Genomic DNA, 22,136 nt, shown 5'->3' on the forward strand with positions numbered 1-22,136 from the left:
TTTGCTTTCAGGTGGGACTCTTGTAGACAGGAATGTAATTGGGTCATATTTTTGTATCTATCCAGCTACCCTGTCTTTTGATTGAACCATTTAATCCATTGGAATTTAAAGTTATTATTGATAGGTACTTATTTATTGCCATTTTAATTCCTTATGCCTGTTTCTCTCTATATCTATCTATATAATTAAATCCTAAGCAACTGTTACAGCAGAACGACCAGAATGACCAGTCGCTATGGTGCGCACTGACCACCAAGGGGCAGACGCTCAATGCAGGAGCTGCCCCCTGGAGGTCAGTGTGCTGCCACAGGGGGAGTGCCGCTCAGCCAGAAGCCATGCTCATGGCTGACGAGTGCAGTGGCAGTGGCAGGAGCCTTTCCCGCCTCTGCAGCAGTGCTAAGGAGCAGCAAGCCAAGTGGTAAGGAGTGGTGAGCAGGTGGGCTGTAAGGAGCGAGGGGTCCCAGACTGCGAGAGGGCACAGGCTGGGCTGAGAAACCCCCTCCCCCCACCCCTCAAGTGCAGGAATTTCATGCACTGGGCCTCTAGTGTATATATGTGTATATAAGAGGCCCGGCACACAAAAATTTGTGCACTCGGGGGGTCCCTCAGCCTGGCCCGTGCCCTCTTGCAGTCTGGGACCCCTCAGGGGATGACCACTTGCTGGCTTAGGCCCACTCCCTGGGGGAATGGGCCCAAGCTGGCAGTCAGACATTGCTCTGGCAGTCCAGGAGCAATCGGGGGATGTCCATTTGCCAGCAGGGAGCAGGCCTAAGCTTCAGTCTGACATCCTTAGCATTGCTGAGGAGGTGGGAGAGGCTCCCACCACCACCGCTGTGCTGGCAGCCATCAGCCTGGCTTGTAGCTGAGCAGAACTCCCCCTGTGAGAGTGCACTGACCACCAGGGGGCAGTTTCTGCATTGAGCATCTGCTCCCTGGTGGTCAGTGTGTGTCATAGTGACCAGTCATTCTTAGTCATTCTGCTGTTAGGGTCAATTTGCATATTACCCTTTTATTATATAGGATAGAGGCCTGGTGCATGGGTGGGGGCCAGCTGGTTTGCCCTGAAGGGTGTCCCGGATCAGGGTGGGGGTTCTGCTGGGGTGCCTAGCCAGCCTGGTTGAGGGGCTGATGGCTGTTTGCAGGCTGGCCAAGCCCCCCAGTGGGGACCCTCAGCCCATGAGGGTGTGGCCATCCTGGGTGAAGGGCTGATGGCTGTTTGCAGGCTGGCCACGGCCCCCAGCCACCCAAGCTCCCAGTGGAGGCTGGCTGGAAGCAGGTATCTGGGATTTATTTATCTTCTATAATTAAAACTTTGTTGCCTTGAGCAGAGGCCACAGCCGGCCAGGGAAGGCAGGAAGCTTAGCTTCCTCCATTGCTGGGGCAACTAAGCCTCCTGCTTGCTCCAGCTCCGTGTCTTCCAGCCATCATCTTGGTTGGGTTAATTTGCATATAGTCACTCTGATTGGCTGGTGGGCGTGACTTGGGGGAATAGCAGAGGTGTGGTAAATTTGCATGTTTCTCTTTTATTAGATTAGATTTCTTCTCATTACAGCAATTCCTTTAGCATGTCTTGCAGTGCTGGTTTGGTGGTGATAAACTCCTTTAGCCTTTTTTTGTCTGGGAAGCTCTTTATTTGACCATCTATTTTGAATGATAGCCTTGCTGGATATAGTAATCTTGGTTTCAGATCCTGGCTTTTCCTTACCTTGAGAACTTCATGCCATTCCCTTCTGGCTTGTAGAGTTTCTGAAGAAAAATCAGCTGACAGACTTATGGGAGCTCCTTTGTAGGTAATGAATTGCTTCTCTCTTGCTGCCTTTAAGATTCTCAATTTGTCTTTAATTGTTGGCATTTTAATTATGATGTACCTGGGCATGGGCCTGTTTGTGTTCTTCTTGTTTGGGGTTCTCTGTACCTTATGAACTTGTGTGACATTTTCCTTTACCAAGTTAAGGAAGTTTTCTGTCATTATTTCTTCAAACAAGTTCTCTATCTCTTTCTCCCTTTCTGCTTCTTCTAGCACACCTGCTATTCTAATATTGTTATGTTTTATGTGGTCCCAAAACTCCCTTAAGCTGCCTTCCTACTTTTTAATTGTTTTTTCTTTTGGGTTCTCTGGGTGATCTTTTTTCCTATCCTGTCTTCTAATTCACTGATCTGATCCTCAGTTTCTCCTAATCTGTTGTGTATTCCTTCCACTGTGCTCTTTATTAGTGCTATGTCAATCTTCATAGTTATTATATCTTTTCTCATGCTGTTGAGCATCTTTGCCATCATTATTCTAGACCAGCCATGGGCAAACTAGGGCCCACGGGCCGGATCCGGCCCGTTCGGCTGTTCTATCCGGCCTGCATAGCCGAAAGAGCGGAGGGTTCTCTTGCTCTCTCCTCCGCTCCTTCACCAGCAGCAGTGTTAACATGTATTAGTTCACACAAACACTCCATCCATGCTTTTGTTCCCGCCCTCTGGTCCAGTTTAAGAACCCATTATGGCCCTAGAGTCAAAAAGTTTGCCCACCCCTGTTCTAGACTCTAGATCTGATAAATTTCTGATCTCCATTCTGTTTAGCTCTTCTTCTGGAGAATTCTCTTGCTCTTTCATTTGGGGCCTGTTTTTTGTCTCCCCATTTTGACTGCCTATTTGAGTTTGTGTCTATGTATTAGGTTAACCATTAACTGATATGACTCCCAATCTCTAGTGTAGGACAATGTCAGAAACTGTTTTTGATGGGCTTTGAGTATCCTGTTTGTAGCTATGAGAAATCCACAGCTTGTTGCTCCCTCTGCTAGGGCTGGGTACCTTTGAAAGGACAAGATGTCTTTTCCTACTTTTCCTACTCCAGATACAGAGGAGATCAGGCAAAGACTCAAAGACTTCAGAAATCCACCTCTGCCTGCAGTCAGATTGACACTCAGACTGATAAGCCTCAGGTTATTGACCAGTGGGCGGGGTAAGAGATCTTCCAACAGGATGGCGCAACTGCTTTCCCCCCAGGCAGTAACAGCCTGGATAGCAAAGTTCCACAGAGAAAGATGTCCTCAGCAGTGTGAGGGAATGACTCAGCACAGGAAACTGGAGTGGCTGCCCTCTAAGCACCAACCCTGAAGCCCCCAACCCTGGACTCTCCTCACACAGCTTCAGTCCACTCTGCCCTCCCTCTGCCAGAGCTCAAGGTGAGTGGCTGCACACAAAATTTTGTGCATTAGCCCTTTAACAAGGTGCCTGCATTTCCAGCCATCTCTCCCTGGCAGACAGAAACCCTGCTGCTTTTCATAGCCAGGTGTTATGTTAGCACCTTTCTCGGTTCTGGTGATCTGCTCTGGGGAGCCTAGCTTGAGATTTAGACCCCAGAGTTCTCAGTAGGAAACCCCAACAGCTGAGATATCCCTCCAGAACTTTAGGTACTGTCTATGGGAGCCCAGCCAGCCCTTTCGTGCCTTCATACTTCCTACCATTCTCTATGTAGTCCCCATTTTCAGCCCTTGGTAATCAGAGTTCTTTCCAGCTAGTCTTCAGTTGATTATTCAGGGTGGTTTTTCTGCATTTCAGTTTCCAGTTTGGTCCTGGGAGCATGTCAGTGTAGCTTCCACTTACTCTGCCACTATTTTGGAATCAACAAAAATATCTTTAAAAATAAAATAATATAAAAAAGAAAAAATCTTGCTAGAATAATCTAATCTAATCTAATCTAATCCAATTGCTTTCCTTATCAAACCTAGGTAATTTTAGGAATATGGTTAAAACCTTCATGTTTTACTAACCTTGATAATGACTGATTTATCTTCACTATTTTATTAAGGTTTTTAGTCCTGCCTCAGAGAATAGCTCACCAATTTACTGGAAAACTGTCTTAGTCAATGGTACCAATTTTCAGCCTTTTAATCCTTTGCCATAATGAGATGGAAGCCAAGAACCTAAAACCCAATCATATTTTCTTTCAAGGAATTTTGGAGATTCCCCATTCCAGTGTCAGGGTGACTCTGTTATCATCATTGCTATTGTCACCAACAATTATGAAAATTGTGCACAAGTTACTATTCTGCAGTAGCAAATGTAGTGGTAACAGCTGTGCTTTGCTTGGGCTACTCATTAATTAATTACTTCAACCAACAAGTATTTATTGAATAACTATTACATGCCAGGTATTGTTATAAATGCTTGGGGTACAGAGATTAATAAATTACCATCCCTTCCCTTGAGTTGCTCATTGTTTAGAAGAAAAAATCCATGAAAATGTATAGCATAGATCAATGCTATAAAATATGTACATCCAAGGTACTCCATTTAAAAGGAGGGGACCAGCAGTTGGGTTGATTGCTAGGAAAATTTCATAGACCAGTTTCATATTCAAGGTAGCATTGGAAGGATCAATAAGGAGGCAGAACATTCATTCTTCCATCCAACAAATATTTATGGAGTGTCTACTGCATGCCAGGTGCTAGAGACACATCAACGATCAAACAAAAAATTTCCACCCTTATCAGGCTTTTATTATAATTAGAGGAAAGTGATTAATAAAAAAAACTAAGTAGATAAAATACATGATTTTTCTGTTTATCATAAGATGTATGCTTATAAAAAAAAAGGGGGTGGGGTGATCAAAAGTGTCAGGAGTTGCCGGTCGGCGTGGCTCAGTGATTGAGCTTCAACCTATGAACCAGGAAGTCATAGTTCCATTCCCAGTCAGGCCAAATGCCTGGGTTTCAGGCTCAATCCCCAGTGGGGGTTGTGCAGGAGGCAGCTGGTCAATGATTCTCTTTCATCATTGATGTTTTTGTCTCTTTCTCCCTCTCCCTTTATCTCTAAAATCAATAAAAAAAAAAATTATTTTTTTTAAGTGTCAGTAGTAGGAAGGGTTACAATTTTAACTAGGTGGTCAAAGAAGCCTTCTCTGAGATAATGACATCTGAGCAGAACCCTTAAGGAAGAAAGGGGACAAGCCATGCAGATATCTAAAGACAGAGCCTTTCAAGCAAAGAACACAATATGTGCAAAATCCCTGAGGCCCAGACATGGCTGCCATTTTTGACAAATAGCAAGGAAGCCAATTTGGCCAGAGCAGAGTAAAATGAGATCTGAGAGTTGAGTAGGACCTTGGAAGTGAACTCTAAGGACTCAGGCCTTTACCTTGATTCTTTAGGAAGCCAAGGGTGGGGTAGAACACAGTGATAGGATATGCCTTCAAGCTAAAAGTATTGAGAACAGACTGTAAGGGGGCAAGGGTAGACGTAGAGAGACTAGTCAGGAGGCAACTTTAATAATATGAGCCGGAGATGGGTCCTGTCCCAGGAATGTAACAATGAAGGTGGTGAGAATTGATCAGTTTCTGGTATATTTTTCAGGTAGAATCAACAGAAGTTATTAATAAATTGGATGAGGGTTATGTCTCCGAGGAAAATTTTAGCCAGAATGAAAAGAATGGTGTTGTCACTGTAGAGCTCATCTCATTTAAGAGGGGGTGAGAAATTTTTGAGCATCTCCATGTGTTAGGGTCTTCATGGAGGAAGAGGGAAGTTAATTAAACACCGCTGTTCAGCATGACTTCAATCGCAAAGAAGCATTTCTCCACAATTTAATAAGAACAAAACTCCACCCTCCACAGAGAAAAGACAGAATGAAAGATCTATGCCCAGTGAATCAAAGACAAGCAAGAAAAAATTCCCAATGATTCAAAGATTGGGTGCAGTCCTCCCTCCTCAAGTTTCCAAATGATTCCAAAATAAAAAGTATGAATTAGAGTAGTCATTGATTACATGAAGCTAGCAGGGAATAGAATGTATACAAAGAAAAATAACAAATTGGGTAAAGTTAATTACAATAGGAAAGTGGTAAAGTGGGAGAAAAGTTCTCAAACTGGAATATATCAGTAAAATGTAAATACAAAAGAACATGGTTGCATAGAAAGGAAAACACTTTGGAACTAGGAGTTTCTAAAATTTACCTTTGGGCAAATTAGTTAACTCATAACTTTAAAACAGGGATTTTTTTTTAAACCTGCTGACATGCTAAAGACTAAAGGTTAAATATTACATTTAAATGACATTTAAACTTCAATTTTGCTGAAGATATTTTCTTTTTCAAAAATATCAAACAAATATGACTACATAATTGAGTAGAAAAATAATTGTTATAATTTTTCAGCCTTTATTAGTGAGCACCTACTATATACCAGCTATTATTGTAGGCAATGAGCATATAGCAGTAAACAAGACAGCCACAGCTTCATGGGGCTTATCTTATTGTGAAGACAAAAACTAGACAAGTAATAGCAAAATAAAGCATGAGCTTTCTATGATCTTTTACCTGTGGCAGTCCCCAGGCCATCAGGGATAGAAAGCACATTTGGGGAAAATGTTTGATGAAAACTAACTTCAGCTATGAATCTCAATAGTGTGGAATGGAAAAAGTATTTAAAACTGTGTTAATCAGGTCTTCTAAAAATCCGTCCCCAAGAATTGATTAAATATATAAGCATTTTATTAGGGGAAATGTCTACGAGGGAAATACCAGAAGGGAGTGTGGAAAGACTTAAAGCGCCATCAGATCATGAGGCAAGTCTGATTCCAGTAAAAAAGAGATGGACTGAATAAAAGATGAACAGAAAGAAAGATCCTCATTTGCCATGCAGCCTATGGAAGTGTGTCCTTAAATCAACGTCATCCAGCATTACCATCCCCGCTGCCCTCCATTACTGGCCGGGAGCAGCCATGGGAGGCATGGCCTCTGTGTAAAAGTGGAGAGAGTTGTCAAAGCACAACTCACAGCAGCAGCTGGGTCTTTAGTAAATGCTGTTGGGCTCTTTGGTTAATTACACTCCCTGTGCTGGAAGGTATTTGAGGTACATTCTTGTGGCTGCTGATAGTTTTGTTTTTTCCTCAAGAAGTATAATCTTTGGAGTTTTATAAATAACCTTGATTAACTCTAGTCTCAGCCACTTAGTAATTTTGTGACATTGGGCAAATTACTTGTGAGTATATTGTAAAGGATAATTGAAATAATACTTGTAATGTGCACCGTACAGCACCTAGAAAATAAAAATTGATCAATAAATGTTAAGTCTGCCCTCTTTCCCTTTTAGCTATAACATAAATTCATTTGTTCAACATGCATTTTTCAGAATCTACTACATGCAAGGTATAACAAGGAAAGTATGCATGGAGCCTAAGACATAGTCTCTGCCCTCAAAATAGATTTACTAAAAAAATGTGAAAGCATAAAGCATTACCAAATGCTAAAATGGAATGAAAAGGGAGCAGAATGCCCTTACTATTTGAATGTTGCTGAAGCTGATGGCTGGAAATTCTTAGAAGCAATTCTACATTCTCAAATGTTGTGTTTGTGATACTTGGATGCATATGTTGGTGTACAATGTAGAGTTTATAAACTCAGCACTGGGAAGACCCTTAGTGGAGTACCAGTGATGCATCCCTGTTTATCCACCCAGTCACCATCTGAATCTCTGGCTTTTCCAAAGCATCATGTTGTGCCTACCAGTCTTCCTGTCTGAATTATCTGCCTGTCACACTGGACACAGGGCCATGTGTCAGTTTGCCCCTTAGACTGCTTCCCAAAGCTCTTTCAAGACCCTCTTATTGGCAGAGCAGAGCACTTGCATTATTGCTCCAGGCATGTGAATGTGTGCTTAGCACATCCAGATGGTGCCATATTGAAACAAATTTACATATGGCTTGATTATATACTTCAGTGATGTAAGAACTTTCTTTTCAATAATATAGAGAATTTTGTGAGTATTCTAGGAAAATGATTCTAATAATTTATGAAATAAAGCTCAATTGGAGTTGAGAGAACCAGCTTCAGTTCTCAGCTGGGTTACAGACTTGATCTAAAACATTAGGGTAGTTACTTGCCCTGTCTTATTCTCATGTCCTCATCTGTGAAGTCTGTGTGTGCAGGGCAGTTGGGGAGAAGGGAGAAAATAAAGGCAACTATCAGTTTTACTGAGCATCTAAACATTTTCAAGTATAAGTTAGGATCTCTGGGGTCATCCTCTCAATCATCAAATAGCTCTTGAGGGATCATTCATTTAATAAATTCTTATTTAGAACTTACTTTGTGCTAGTCACTGTATTAAGTGGAGGGTATATGATAGTGAACAAATTTGGCCTCCTTGCTATGTCATGATCACTGTTTCACAGATGAAGACACTTGAAGCTGATGGAGATGAGCTACGCTGGTAGTTAGTGGTGAAGACTCCAAAAGAGATCCTTCTAACTAAAAACAAATAAAAAAAAAACATACAAAAACAAACAAACAAACAAAAAATAACAGGGCTCCTTCCTTTATAGCCACCAGTGTTTCTCAACTGTGTTTTTCAAAATAATGAATGCCTCCCTCCCTCCACAGACCCTTTCTAGAAATGTTTTACCTGTTTGTTCCTCTCATCACCATGAAATAAGTACTAGGTTTGAGCCTTGGAGAGATTAGATTGTAATATCTAAGATATTTTCATCTTTCTCTCCCAAACCAGTTTTCACCCAGTTGAGTGTGGTATTCCTCCTATTGGGAATGCATGTTCTACACCATTTTCTTTAACTCTTTATAGTCTCCAACTTGGTTCTAGATCCTATGACTATTACAAGTGTTTTTTGTTTGTTTTTGTTTTAAGTATGAGACGTGGTTCCCTACTCTCAAAGAAATCCAAACCTAACTCACACCATCAGGTTTAGAAAAACTCCCAGCACAGACCCCATGTTTCCAATTCTTGATATATTTAGAAATGTTAGATGGGAATTAGATCTTTTGGGCGACTGACTAGGTAGATGTTATATTTACTTCCTCTAAGGACCAAACTGGAATTACAACTAAAATATAGAACAGTCAACCTGAATAACCAACTGGAGATTAGCTGAAGAGAAGTCTTATAACCAAGGATTTACAGAAGAAGCCACATTGCAATTGGTACGAAGGGCAGATATGCAAAAAGGCCTAACCCTGCTCCACAGGCAGTGGCTGAGGTTCCGAAGGGATATCTCAGCTGCAAAGATTCTCCCTGAGACCTGGCCAGATGGCTCAATTGATTGGAGCATCAATCCCATGCACCAAAAAGGTTGTGGATTTGATTCCCAGTCAGAGCACATATCTAGGTTGCAGGTTCAATCCCTAATCAGGGTGCATACAGGAAGCAACTGAACAATGTTTTTCTTTCACATCACTCTCTCTCTCTCTCTCTCTCCCCCTTTCACCTTTTCTAATAATAATAGAACACACCATTGGATGAAGATTAAAATAAAATTCCCCCTAGGAACATGGAGTCTCAACAACACACCAGGATCCCCAGCCCAGAGCACCTAAACTGGGAAGAGGTGTCCACATAACATCTGGCTGTGAAAATCAGCAGGGATTCTGTCTTCCAGGAAGACACAAAAGTCAGCAAGAGACACAGGCCCCCTCCTAAAGAGTCAATGCACAAAATCTAATTCATAGCCAGTAGCCCTGGGCTCTGGCAGAGGGAGGAAGGAGCAGACTGGAGTTGTGTGAGAAGCGTCTTGGGTTTGTGGCTCTGGGAAGAGAGCTGAGGGGACAGTGCCAGGACCCTGTGTTGAGTCACTCTCCTGCAATGCAGGTACCCTATCTTGGTTGGAGCACTCCCCTCCTTAAAACATTAGCCTGGGGGAATGCAATAGCCCCACCCTCTGGTCTTTCTGTTACCCTACCCTGCAGAGCTCCCACCCTGCTGGGGAGTCAGCTGCCTAGGCCAGGGTGTAGAGATCTTTGTATACTCAGGGGGTTTCAGTGACTGAGTGGTGTGGCTTTGGGGAAGAGGCCATTCCCTCCACTTTCCTGTGAACCTGACTGGCACACCCCCCTCATGGTAGATCCTCTAGCCCCACCCTCTGGGTTCCAGGTAGCTCCATCCTCTAGACCAGTGGTCGGCAAACTCATTAGTCAACAGAGCCAAATATCAACAGTACAACGATTGAAATTTCTTTTGAGAACCAAATTTTTTAAACTTAAACTATATAGGTAGGTACATTGTTATTAACTTAATTAGGGTACTCCTAGGCTGGCCTTTGCTAAAAACACCCTCAGTCTGATTGAGGTACGTTCGCTGAGGTCAACCCCTTCCAACTCTCCTATCCACACTTGTCTTGTATATTTGTTTCAGATAGACGAGTGTGGATAGGAGAGTTGGAAGGGGTCAACCTCAGTGAACGTACCTCAAAACAATGTATCTCCCCAGCGCTATGTATCCCATGGCCCACCTGCGCCACGTCTCCCATCGCCCGACTAACCGACACCCCCCACTCCTTCTAACACCACTTCTCCAAAATAGACTCACCCAGGCCGAAAACCGACTTCTGCCCATGGGCCACAAAGTTTCAATCGCACTGTAAAAGCGCGCCCGCATGTGGTATTTTGTGGAAGAGCCACACTCAAGGGGCCAAAGAGCCACATGTGGCTCACAAGCCACAGTTTTCCAACCACTGCTCTAGACTACTTGAGGCCCTGCCCTGCTGAAGCCTGAACAGAATCCAAGACAGACTGAATGCTGTGTCTGGGGAGTGGAGGCCACTCCTCACACCTTCCCCCAAGCCTGACTGGCACCACCCTTGCATGGGAGATCCACTAGTTTCACCCTCCCAACTCCCAGTGGTCCTACCCTGTTGAGCTTGGACTGCTGGCAGAACATTGGATAGACTAAGTTGTGTGGCTCTTGGACAGGAGACATTTTTCTCTCACCCTCCCTACCAGGAGAGAATAATTTTTTAAGTGGCCATATCTTGATCTGTTTGGGTCTGATGAATTCTGCTGGTCTCACCCTGATGACTTCTTGAGACAACACCCAACCACAAAAGTCTGTGAGAACCCAGTAGATAGAAGGCAGATTTGGTATACCATGAGACATTTGCTAAGTTGCCTCAGGCCCAGCACTGGAACTGAATTTGAACCTCCATCAATCTGGTGAGCACCACTCGCCCCTACCTGGTGACTCACTAAGAGCCTCTCACATAACTCAAATACAACCAAAGGTTCTTTCATTGACTCAGCCTATCTTGGGACTTTTACTCACCTGCCTCTGGGCCTGGTGTTGGTAAACGCTGGCTTTGGTGCACAACTTGGTCCTTCCTGGGTACATACAGGTTCATCAGAGGTAGCTACAAACTGTGGATCGCTTGGTAGTTCCAAACAGCTTGCCCAAATCCAGTCACAAGCAGCAACTGACACTTGCCTGCACCAGAGTTCTTCCCAAGAGGATCCAGAACCATTGCACCCATTGGCTAGCTTCAGACAACATCAGAACAGGATCCAATTAGCTTCACAAGTGGCATATCCTAATGGAGATCTTGGCAGGCACTAGAATCTACTGAGGAAATATCTTCTTCATGTGGTCTGCAACTACACAGTTTGTACACTCTGAAGGAGGTTGATCCACACAGTGAACCAGCCTGAGGGTTGACCCCACACGTGAACAGGCTAATAGCAATCAAGACTCAATTACAACAGGAAGGACACATAACCCACACAAAGGACATTGCTGGAGCACCCAGATGAAGTGAGCAAGAACACTGCACCACTGGGTCCTACAAAACACCTATTACATATGGCCACCCTAAAAAGACAGGTTGCCAGAGTAAATCTACCTAATATATATAAACAAACACAAATAGGCTGCCAAAATGGGGAGACAAAGAAACATGCCCCAAATGAAAGGACAGGAGAAAACTCCAGAAAAAGAGCTAAATGAAATGGAGTCAAGCAATCTAGCAAAATAGAGTTTTAAAAAATGGTTATAAGGATGTTTAAGGAACTTAGTGAAAACTTCAACAAAGAGATAGCAAACATAATAAAGGACATAGGAAATAGAAACCATAAAAAATAAAGAATGTGATATCTAAAATGAAGAATACACTAGAAAGAATAAACAGTAGGTTGGGTAAACCAGAGCATCAAATCAGCAGTTTAGAAGACAAGAAAGCAGAACACACCCAATCAGAGTAGCAGAAAGGAAAAATAATTTTTAAAAATAAGGATAGTTTAAGGGACTTTTGGGACAACATGAAGCATAGCAATATCCACATTATAGGAGTTCCAGAGGGAGAATAAAATGAGCAAGGAACCAAGAACATCTTTGGAAAAACAATAATGGAAAATTTCCCTAACCTGAGAAACAGAAGTCCAAAAAGGACAGATAGTCCCCAAAAAGATGAACCCAAAGAGGCCCACACCAAGATACATCATAATTAAAATGCCAAAGGTTAAAGACAAAGAGAGAATCTCAAAAGCAGTAAGAGAAACAAAGTTAGTAACCTATAAAGAATCTGCCATAAGTCTATCAGCTGATTTATCAACAGAAACATTTTAGGTCAGAAGAGATTGTCATGAAATATTCAAACTGATGAAAAGCAAGGACCTATGACTGATTATGGTACCCAGCAAGGCTATCAAATAAAATTGATGGAGAAATAAAGAGCCTCCCAGACAAGAGAAGAGCTAAAGGAATTTGTTACTGCCCAAACCAGTATTACAAAAAATGTTAAAAGGCCTTCTTGAAAAATAAGAAGACAAAAAAAAAAAAAAAGAAAGAAAAGAAGAAGATAGTTAAAAGAATAAAATGGCATTAAATATGTTCCTAACAACAATCACTTTAAATGTAAATGGCTTAAATGCTCCAATCAAAACACAAAGGATAGCTGAATGGATAAGAAAACATATATAGATAGATAGATAGATAGATAGATAGATAGATAGATAGATATAGATATAGATATAGATATAGATATAGATATAGATATAGATATAATGCTGTTGACAAGACCCACCTTAGAAGGAAAGATATGCATGAACTACAAGTAAAGAGATGGAAAAAGTTATTTTATGCAAATGACAAATTTAAAAAAGCTGGGGTAGCCATACATATATCTGATAAATTTACTTTAAAGCAAAGGCTATAGTAAGAGACAAAGAAAACTATACCCGATAAGGGCCTAATCTCTAAAATTTATAGAGAACTCATACATTTTAACAAAAGGAAGATAAACAATCCAATCAAAAAATGGGCAAAAGACTTAAATAGACATTTTTGAAAGTGGACAGACAGAAGGCCAAGAGGCATATGAAAACATGCTCAAAGTCACTAATCATTGGAGAGATGCAAATAAAAATGACAATGAGGTACCATCTCACACTTGTCAGAATGGCTATCATCAACAAATCAACAAATGACAAGCACTGGCGAGGATGTGGAAAAAAAGGAACCCTCTTGCACTGCTGGTGGGAATGCAGACTGGTGCAGCCACTATGGAGAACAGTACGGCGTTTCCTCAAAAATTAAAAATGGAACTTCCATTTGACCCAGTAATTCCACTCCTAGGAATATATCCCAAGAAATCAGAAACACCAATCAGAAAAGACATTTGCACCCCTATGTTCATAGCAGCATAATTTACAATAGTTAAGATTTGGAAATAGCCTAAGTGCCTATCAGTAGAGGAGTAGATTACAAACTGTGGTACATCTACACAATGGAATATAACTCTGCTATAAAAAAGAAAGAACTCTTAACAACAGCATGGATGGACCTGGAGAATATTATGCTAAGTGAAATAAGCCAGTCAGAGAAAGATAAATATTACATGATCTCACTCATTTGTGGAATATAGTGAACAACATAAACTGATGAACAAAAATAGATTCAAAGACATAGAAGCATCAAACCGACCATCAAACTTCAGAGGGAAAGCAGGGGAGGGTGGGGGTAGGAGATCAACCAAAGGACTTGTACGCATGCATATGAGCATAACCAATGGACACAGACACTACGTGGGTGAAGACATGTGCAGGGGGGGTGGGGGCAGCCATGGAGAGGTCAATGGGGGAAAAGGAGATACATGTAATACTATATGTTAATATTTTCAACAATAAAGAATTTAAAAATTAAAGACAATAAATGGAGCAATCCAACAAGAGTAAATAACCCTTATAAATATTTATGCACCCACCATAGGAGCACTTCAATATATAAAGTAACACTTGATGGACACGAAGAGAGAGCTTGACAGTAATGGATAGTTCTTCCAAACAGAAAATCAACAAGGAAATAGTGGTCTTAAATAATACACTAGATCAGATTAATTTAATTGATCTTTTCAGAGCATTTCGCCCAAAAACAGCAGAATATACATTTCTTTTAAGTGTACATGGAACATTTTCTAGGATAGACCATATGTTAGGACACAAAACAAGTCTCAATAAATGGAAAAAGACTGAAATCATATCAAGTATCTTCTCTGACCATAATGGTATGAAATTAGAAATCAATCACAGGAAAAAACTGAAAAACACACAAAGACATGGAGGATCAATAACATGTCGCTAAATAATGAATGAGTTAACAATAAGATCAAGGAAGAAATCAAAAGAAACCTTGAAACAAATAAAAATGAGAACACAACAACCCAAAATCTGTGCATCACAGTGAAAGCAGTCCTAAGAGAGAAACTCATAGCATTACAGGCCTACCTCAAAAAGCAAGAACAATCTCAAATATACAATCTAACTTTACATTTAAAGAAACTTGAAAAAGAACAGCAAACAAAGCCCAAAATAGTATATGAAAGGAAATAATAAAGATCAGAGCAGAAATAAACAAAATAAAGTCTAAAAAAAATAAAAACAATATAAAGATCAATGAAATTAAAAGCTGGATATTTGAAAAGATAAAAAAGACAAACAAAACTTTAACCAGACTTCAAGAAAAAGAAATAGAGGACCCAAATAAATAAATCAGAAATGAAAGAGGAGAAGTAATAACTGACACACAGAAATACAAAGGATTATAAGAAAATATTATGAACGACTAAATGCCAACAAGTTGGTCAGTGTTGGTGAAATAAATTAATTCTTAGAAACATACATCTTCCAAACTCAATTAGGAAGAATAAGAAAATCTGAATAAACACATTACAATTAATGAAATTGAAGCAGTAACTTTAAAAAACTGCCAATAAACGAATGTCCTGTAACAGATGGCTTCACAGGTGAATTCTACCAAACATTCAAGGAAGAACTAAAACCTATCCTTCTCAAACTGTTCCAAAAAATTCAAAAAGAGGGAGGACTTCAATGTTCATTTTATGAGACCAGCACTATCCTAGTTCCAAATTCAGTTAAGGAGACAACAAAGAAAAAAATTATAGGCAAATATCCTTGATGAACATAGATGCTAAAATTGTCAACAACATAATAGCAAACAGAATCCAGTAATGCATTAAGAAGATCATACCTAATGATCAAGTGAGATGTCTTCCAGGGATACAAATTTGAAATATCCACAAGTTGATAAAGGTGATACACCACATAAACAAAATTAAGGATGAAATTTACGTGATAATATCAACAAGAAAGCATTTGATAAAATCTGGCACCCATCTATAATAATCTATAATAATAAAAGTGTAATATGTTAATTAGACTAGACGTCCTTCCAGACCACTTTCTGGACGAAGCCAGGGCTGTGAGGGAAGCCCAGGTCCCGGGTGCCAGAGGGACGCCGGTGCAGGCAGCCAGGGAAGGAAGGCCTACTCTTGCACGAATTTTGTGCATCAGGCCTCTAGTTTATGATAAAAACTCTCAGCAAAGTGGGAATAGAGGAAATAACCGTCATATATGACAAGCCCACAGGCATCATCATACTCAAGGGCAAAAACTAAAAGTGTTTCCCTTAAGATCAGGAACAAGACAGTGATGTCTGCTTGCACCATTCTAATTCAACATAGTACTGAAAGTCCTAGTCATAACAATGAGCAAGAAGAAGAAATAAAAGGCATCCAAATTAAAAAGGAAGAAGCAAAACTGTCATTATTTGCAGATGACATGGTACTGTATAGAGCAGTGATGGCAAACCTTTTGAGCTAGGCGTGTCAGCATTTTGAAAAACCCTAACTTAACTCTGGTGCCACGTCACATATAGAAATTTTTTGATATTTGCAACCATGGTAAAACAAAGACTTATATTTTTGATATTTATTTTATATATTTAAATGCCATTTAACAAAGAAAAATCAACCAAAAAAATTGAGTTCATGTGTCACTTCTGACACGCATGTCATAGGTTCACCATCACTGGTATAGAGAGAACCTTACCGATTCCACCAAAAAAAAAACAACAACAACAACAACAAAAACTGCTAGGATAGATAAAGGAGTTCAGTAATGTAGCAGGATACAAAATAAATATCCAGAAATTAGTTGTATTTTTATAATGAGTCATCATAAAGGAAAACTACATTTATGATTGCATCAAAACTATACTACAAGGCAATAGTAATCAAAACAGCATGGTACTGCCAGAGAAACAGACATGTAGATCAATGGAACAGAATACAGAGCCCAGAAATGAACCTATGCCTTTATGGTCAACTAATAGTTTACAAAGGAGGCAAAAACATACAATGGGGTAAAGGTAGTCTATTTAATAAATGGTGTTGGGCCCTGGTCAGTGTGGCTCAGTTGGTTCAAGCACTGTCTCATAAACCAAAAGGTGATAGGTTCAGTTCCCAGTTAGGGTATATACCCAGGATTCAGATTCAGTCCCCACTTGGGGCACATGTGGAAGGCAACCAATAACCAATTGGACAGATACCTGCAAAAAAAAGAAGAAAGAAAGAAAGAAAGAAAGAAAGAAAGAAAGAAAGAGAAAAACAAAGAAACTAGACAAACTTCTTTCACCATACAGAAGAATAAACTCAAAATTGATTAAAGACTTAAACATAAGACTAGAAACCAATTCATTCCTCCATTTAAAAGGCAGTGCAGGGAGAACCAAGATGGTGGCATAGGTAAACACCGGAGAATGCTGCCTCGCGCAACCACTTTAAAAATACAACTAAAAGATGGAACGGACATCACCCAGAACCACAGGAAACCTGGCTGAGGGGAAATTCTTCAACTAGAAGGAAAGAGAACAGCATACTGAGACTCAGAGGAGGTGCAGTGCGGAAATACAAAGGTGTGGAGGTGCGCGCGGAGCGGGCTGGTGGCTGAGGGTGCAGTTGTCGTTTTAAATCAGGAGGGAGGCTCAGGCCCTGAGCTCCAGTTCTGGGTGAGTCTCTAGGGACCCAGACTCAAACGGGAGAAGTGGGACTGTCTGGCATCAGTCGGAACACGAGGGCAGCTTTCTCTCTGAGGTTTGCAGCGGTTGCTGGGACTCTGAGAGGCAGAGCCTCTGGGGACGGGACTGAGAGCAGCCATAACTGCTTGCTCCGCCTGCCCTGTTGATCCTGTGCTACCCGCTCTGCCCAAGGCCTGCACAGAGCCATTTGCCGGATAGCCTCAGGCAAAGGCTAGATTAGCACCTCCCCAGAGGACAGAAGTTTTCCCACTGCAGACACAGCTGACTCTCACAGCCAGTTGGCCTGGAGGTCAAATCCCCCCAGTATTAACTACAACAATCAAGGCTTAACTACAACAAGACTGCGCACAAAGACCACTAGGGGGTGCACCAAGAAAGCATAAAAAATGCGGAGACAAAGAAACAGGACAAAATTGTCAATGGAAGATATAGAGTTCAGAACCAAACTTTTAAGGTCTCTCAAGAACTGTTTAGAAGCCGCCGATAAACTTAATGAGATCTACAAGAAATCTAATGAGACCCTCGATGTTATGATAAAGAACCAACTAGAAATTAAGCATACACTGACTGAAATAAAGAATACTATACAGACTCCCAACAGCAGACCAGAGGAGCGCAAGAATCAAGTCAAAGATTTGAAATGCGAAGAAGCAAAAAACACCCAACCGGAAAAGCAAAATGAAAAAAGAATCCGAAAATACAAAGATAGTGTAAGGAGCCTCTGGGACAGCTTCAAGTGTACCAACATCAGAATTATAGGTGTGCCAGAAGATGAGAGAGAGCAAGATATTGAAAACTTATTTGAAGAAATAATGACAGAAAACTTCCCCTACCTGCTGAAAGAAATAGATTTCCAAGTCCAGGAAGCGCAGAGAACCCCAAACAAAAGGAATCCAAAGAGGACCACACCAAGACACATCATAATTAAAATGCCAAGAGCAAAAGACAAAGAGAGAATCTTAAAAGCAGCAAGAGAAAGAAAGTCAGTTACCTACAAGGGAGTACCCATACGACTGTCAGCTGATTTCTCAACAGAAACTTTGCAGGCCAGAAGGGAGTGGCAAGAAATATTCAAAGTGATGAATGCCAAGAACCTACAACCAAGATTACTTTATCCAGCAAAGCTATCATTCAGAATTGAAGGTCAGATAAAGAGCTTCACAGATAAGGAAAAGCTAAAGGAGTTCATCACCACCAAACCAGTATTATATGAAATGCTGAAAGGTATCCTTTAAGAAGAGGAAGAAGAAAAAGGTAAAGATACAAATTATGAACAACAAATATGCATCTATCGACAAGTGAATCTAAGAATCAAGTGAATAAATAATCTGATGAACAGAATGAACTGTTGATTATAATAGAATCAGAGACATAGAAAGGGAATGGACTGACTATTCTTGGGGGGGGGGAAAGGGGTGTGGGAGATGTGGGAAGAGACTGGACAAAAATCGTGCACCTATGGATGAGGACAGTGGGTGGGGAGTGAGGGCGGAAGGTGGGGTGGGAACTGGAAGGAGGGGAGTTATGGGGGGGGGGGGAAGAGGAACAAATGTAATAATCTGAACAATAAAGATTTAAAAAAAAAAAGAGACTAGAAACCATAAAAATCCAATTAAAAAATGGCAAATGGCCTGAATAGAAACATCTCTATAGAATATATACTGAAGACCAATAGACATATGAAAAGATGCTTATCATCACTAATTATCAGAGATGCAAATAAAAACCACAATGAGATATCATCTCATGCCTAACAGAATGGCTATCTTCAATAAGTCAATAAACAACAAGTGTTGGGGAAGATGTGAAGATAAGGGACCACTCTTGCACCATTAGGAGGAATGCAGATTGGTGCATTCTGTGGAAAAAGAGTATGGAGTGTCCTCAAAAAATTAAAAATGGAACTGCCCTATGACACAGGGATTCCATTTCTGGAATATATCTCAAGAAACCACTAATTTGAATCAATGCACTCCTATATTCATTGCAGCATTATTTACAATAGCCAAGATTTGAAACCACCCATGTGCCCTTCAGTAAATGAGTAGATAAAAAAAGCTTGGTACATTTACGCAATGGAATACTATTCAGCCAAAAAAAAAAAAAAAAAGAAGGAAATCTTACCATCTGCCACAACATGGATGAACTTGGAGAATGTTATGCTAAATGAAATAAGCCAATCAGAGAACAACAAATAACATATAATTTCAATTCTGTGTGGAATATAATGAACAAAATAACCAAATAAAATATAAAAAAAGAAATTTATCTTCTTTTTGTTGTAATTTGAAAACAACAGAAGTCAGATTGCCTGGGCGGGGGCTGGGGACACGACAAAGGAAATGAACTGCTGATTTAGTAAACAAAGGTCTCCTCTGCATAGGTTACTGAACAACCATATGGTGATCACTGCATACCAAGTCTTAAAAAACAGGGTTGATTCTTTCTTATCTTGGAAACTAAGGGAATGGATCTGTTAGCAACCACTCCAATGGGCATTTGGCTCACGAATGGGCTCCTCATAAATGTAGGCTGTCTCATAACACTCACCTCCTCCACATTAATGACACTGGATGGGCACCATTAGGGGCTCTTCTTTTATTCAAAAGAAAGGGTTTTGATGAATCCATTGCTTACCGGCAGAAAGGGAGAAAAAGCAATTCAAAACCACATTTTGAAATTAAACTTTCTGTGGTCTGAACAAGCACGATTGTCAGTTCTTTTATGCGTTTTCAACACTGCCACAATTAATATTTTAAAAGGAGCTTCACTGGTGACATATTTAGAAACAGCAATGTTCATATTCTTTTCCTGGTAGCCACATTCCATTGCTCAGCAGAGCCGAGGAGCCCCCGTAAATTTGCTGTGGCCCTGCCAGCAGGAAGTGGGTGTATGACTGCGAGGGCTTATACTTGAGCCTCTGTAAAGCCCTTCTGCTGTTCACCTCTTGGAGTGATGCCCAGGAAGCTGAGGAAATAGCTCTTCTCTCTGCCCCTCCACCAGGCTTATGCCCAGCACCCCAGGGGATAACCGCAGTTATTTACAGATAATCCCCTCTTGGAAAGGTCAGATTTTATCATGTGTTTATGACCCTCTCTGACCAAATAATTTCACTTGCATCAGATTCTCTGGTGGGTAGCTTTAAGCAGATTCAATTCATTTCTAAAGCTCTGTGCTTAGAAAAGGCAGGAGAGGTTGGGCTCGGTAGCCAGCACCAAAGGTGAAGAAGTTGACCCTTTAAGCGGGCCTTCACTCCTCTGTCTCCTCTTTCCCTGTGTTAGACAACTTTACCTGTTGCTGGCACTGCTTTTTATTCATGCAGAAAGTTCCTGAGACTGCACACTGGTCACTTGCCACACCTTTAATGGGCCAACGAGGAAATTCAGTGTCAAAAATCAGCTTACAAATATGTATCAGGGATGGGCATGGGGTCCTGGTGGGCCAGCCCTTTCTCAGGCTGAGTCAAGAACCGGCCTGTGGGGCTGACTAACCCGGTGCTTTGTCCATGCATGCAGTGCCCATGACTTCAGCCCTCACTTCCAGACAGATGACTTCTACATGTTTCACTACAGTACCCATGTCTCCCCCAAGCTCTAGGGCCACATTTCCAACTCATTGCTTAATGTTTTGGGAGTATCAAACTTTATATCTGTAACTAAACACTCAAGTTCATACACAAAAAACAAATCTTCACATTTCTATTTCTACAAATGGCATCATCATTCCTCTAGTTACCTAAGCTCAAGAACTTGGAGTCTTCTTCGATTCCTGTTTTAGCAGGCTTCCCAGCCTGCCAACCTCCTACTCAGCTAACCGTTTTACTTCCCTCCCCTTCACCTTACACTTACCCTCCATAGTTTCTCCTCTGTGTTATCTCAGGAAAGCAGTCGAGGGCCTTCATCCATGCTTTTGATACAGTTCCTCTCCTGTCTCCTGAGGGCTTGAGTCCATCCATTCCTCTCATCTCTTTAAATTCTCTCTCTCCTACCAGCTCTCTACTAAATAGGGCGTGGTAAGTTTCCGTCTACATCTTGGTTCTGTCATTTTCTATCAGAGCTCTTACATCTTCTCTAAAATTAGAAATGATATATTTTTTTTTTTGCAGAAGTGTTAATACAAAGTCTCTGGCTCACTGTAGGCACTTAAAATCACTCATTCAACAAAATCCTTATTAGTTTCCAAGCACTGAGCTAGGCACTACAAATAATAATCAATAGCATGTATTGGCCCTCACTATGTGCCAGCCACTGTTCTAAGTGCTATTCACACATTATCTTACTTAATAATTACAAGTAATAGTCACAATTATTAAGCCCAGATGAGAATACCAAGGCCCGGAGAGGGTCACGTCATATAAAGGTCAATCCCAGACAGGTCTTACCCATGGCACTGTACTAAGAATGTCACAGTCCCTGGCTTCTCACATTCTATTACAACAAAGGGTAACCAGTGCTCTGATTCTAGGAGTCTTAGGGGCATGGTGGAAACATAAAGGAAGAACAAATATTTTCTGAAAGTGTCAGCAAAGCAAAGCTTTGAAAGACAAATGTTAGTTTCCTTTTCTTTTCTTTTTTTTGATCTTTTCTCTATTCAGCAACTGTAATCTCATTGCCAAAGTGCAGTTCTAACATTATCATTCTCCTACTTAAAACCTTCAGACTTTCATGGTCTATTCTATAAAATCCAAGCTCCTAAAGTTGGCATCGCTGTATTTTCCCACCTGGTGTCCAGATCCTTACTTCTGCTCCTACATCTTCTTTCTCACCTCCTATCCTATGTCCAAATCCTCTTAATTTTTCAAAACTCAAACTATTACTTTTACTTTAAGCTATCCCTAAATATTCATGTAAACATCATCTCTCCCCTGAAATTTCATGACCTAATTTCTTTCAATCTTGTATTAAAGATATTTATCTTTACATACACACATTATCTTTCCTACTGGGTTTGCACCTCCCAGCTTCTTTTGCATATTTATGCAAGACACGATGCTAAATAGAGATCCAGAAACTAGGACTCTTCCCAGACTCATGTCTCTCACATC

The 22,136-nt window shown here is 40.9% G+C and overlaps 1 long non-coding RNA gene across 1 annotated transcript in view; it reads right to left on the reverse strand.

Moving 5' to 3' along the window:
* The window catches only part of LOC118650319, a 51,819-nt gene extending 30,830 nt beyond the window's left edge, over nt 1-20,989 (reverse strand). Inside the window, exon 1 of the long non-coding RNA XR_004965992.1 lies at nt 20,941-20,989. This is a non-coding gene — a long non-coding RNA (uncharacterized LOC118650319). The remainder of the gene's footprint in view (nt 1-20,940) is intronic.
* Between the last annotated feature and the right edge of the window lie 1,147 nt (nt 20,990-22,136).

This window comes from Myotis myotis, unplaced genomic scaffold, assembly GCF_014108235.1.
Source record: "Myotis myotis isolate mMyoMyo1 unplaced genomic scaffold, mMyoMyo1.p scaffold_m19_p_3, whole genome shotgun sequence".
Lineage (NCBI taxonomy): Eukaryota > Metazoa > Chordata > Mammalia > Chiroptera > Vespertilionidae > Myotis > Myotis myotis.